Consider the following 2,919-nt stretch of genomic DNA (forward strand, 5'->3'; position numbering starts at 1 on the left):
CTCTTCAGCTGCAGACACACCACCTATCCCGAGCAGCAGGAGCATTTTGCACGTCTGAAAAGTAATACCCAGCATCTAACAGACTAAAACATATCATCTCTCCAAACCCTTTAATGGTGGTATGATTTCATGTGCCTTTCCCACGAATGGCACTTACTTGTCTACCATCTCGGGAGGGTTTTTGCCATTAATTCTTGTAAACCCTCTGTTGGCTCCTGGGTTTAACATGTAGGTTCAAGGTGAGAAAGAAAGGAGTCTGGGTGGGACAGAGCTTCTGGGACCTGATGTCTTTGCTCTGATGGTGGAAATGCTGGCGTGGTTGAGGCTTTAGCTGCAGCTGAGGAGTGAGCGATGGGTGGGTGTGCTGGGTGAGGGTCTGAGCCTGGGCTGCTCTCCATGGAGCCAGGCAAGTGCCCAACAGCTGAGCTGCAGGTGATGGTCACTTGATCAATGCCTTGCAACATCCAGGTGAGGAACCACAGATCCAGCCTCCCTTGGGATTTCTCGGTATTCCCAAGTGTGGTGTTCAGTCCATTTCCCTGCTCAGGGATGTGCCCAGTGTGAGCAATGGTCTGTGCTGGGGTCCTGCAGCTCCTCACTGGCTCTGGCAGCAAAGGCAGAAGTTTTTGGTGCTACTCAAAGGCTCCCTCCTCCAATTTCCTTCCCAGATTTTCTAATCACCAGGAGAGGCTGTTTCAAGATTTGAAAAATGTTTATTTTGTAGACTAAAGAAGAGCCTAAGGACACAGGTAGGGATAAGAACATCTCCTGCAGGAATGGGTGATCTGTGCTTTTCCTCCTACATGTGTTTGGCTTTCAGAGAGGCAGAGCCCAGAGCCCTGGAGGCAACCCCTGCACCGTCCCTCCCTGGCTCCACTTTATATCACTCCTTGATTGACCTAACACCTCAAACAACAGACTTTCACCTCTGGAAGCCAGTCCTACAATATTTACACATCTGAGAAATATTTGCTCACTGAGAGAGCTCCGGGGAATGGAAGATGACAACTTTTGCCAGAGGAGTTTTGTACCTGTGTACAGGGCACAGGAGCTGCTGCCTGTCTGACCTCAAGAAAAGCCACAGAAGGAGGTTCAGGAGGTGAAGGTGTGTAAGCTCAGCATTTCGAACCCGACCTCTCTGTGTGGCTCCCCCTGGTCTATAATGAAATAAGGCTGGACCTATTAACAAAAGAAAACACAAGGAAAATAATTCTTTAATCTGATTTCTCCTGTCCTCCATCCAGGCCAGCAGCTGGAGGCCATCACCCCTGAATGCCAGGTCCCTTGGAAGAGCGATGGTGTCCTTCCAGGCACCAGCCTCCTCCTGTGATATTCATCTGGCATCGATTTTCTCTCAATATACATTAGATGCTGTTTCCTTCACCAAGATGAAGTGTTTCTGTGGGAAGGGCAGCAAACGCGCTGCAGGGCGGCGGGGGCTGCTGCCCCCCAACTGCACCCTGCATGGCCCCCCTCAGCAGCTGTGGGGTGCCCCTGTGCACGGGGGCTGAGCACACCCCTCCTCCTCAGGCACCCCTGCCAGGTGACAGTCGTTTCTGCACAGCCCAGGGCTCAGGGGCCCCAGCACAGGTCCTTGTGCACACCTCGTGCACAGGGGTGCATCCTCCCCCGTGCACACGCACAGGTGGACATGCACACACACACACACACAAGACATACAGGCCCAGAAATGCACACAGGTGTACGGACCCATGCACACCCACAAACAGACACACAGACCCAGGTGTGTGAACACACGGGCACAGACCTAGGCAGGCTCCCATTGACACAGTTTGTATCCATATACGTGTGTGCACAGTGTGTCCGTGTCCATGTGTATGAACAAGCCAAGCAGAGATCCATGTACATGTCTGTGTGCAGCCCATGAGCCCCTGCGCACACTCACACACATGGTCTCTCTCACACACACACACACTCTCACACACACACTCACTCACACTCACACACACACGCACACACTCACACACACTCACAGTCAGACACACTCCCACACACTCCCACTCACGCACACACTCACACCCTCTCACTCACACGCACAATCACACACTCTCACACACACACTCACTCACACACACATGGTCTCGCACACACTCACGCACACTCACACACACTCACAGTCAGACACACTCCCACACACTCCCACTCACGCACACACTCACACCCTCTCACTCACACGCACAATCACACACTCTCACACACACACTCACTCACACACACATGGTCTCTCACACACACACACACACTCACTCACACACACACGCGCACACACACACTCATACACTCTAGCACACTCACTCACACACACACATACGCACACACTCACTCACACACACATACACACACTTACACACACACTCACGCACACTCACTCACACACACACACATACGCACACACTCACTCACACACACATACACACACTTACACACACACTCACGCACACTCACTCACACACACACACATACGCACACACTCACTCACACTCACACTCACACACACACTCACACACACTCACGCACACACACTCACACACACTCTCACTCACACACACAAACTCACTCACACACACACACACACTCACTCACACACACATACGCACACACTCACTCACACTCACACACACTCACACTCACACACACACTCACACACACTCACGCACACACACACACACACACTCTCACTCACACACACACGCACACACTCTCACTCGCACACACTCTCACTCACACACACTCACACACACTCTCACTCACACACACAAACTCACTCACACACACACACACACTCACTCACACACACATACGCACACACTCACTCACACTCACACACACACACACTCACACACACACTCACACACACTCACGCACACACACACACACACACTCTCACTCACACACACA

The sequence above is a fragment of the Chaetura pelagica genome, unplaced genomic scaffold (genome assembly GCF_000747805.2).
Source record: "Chaetura pelagica isolate M959 unplaced genomic scaffold, ChaPel_1.0 scaffold420, whole genome shotgun sequence".
NCBI lineage: Eukaryota > Metazoa > Chordata > Aves > Apodiformes > Apodidae > Chaetura > Chaetura pelagica.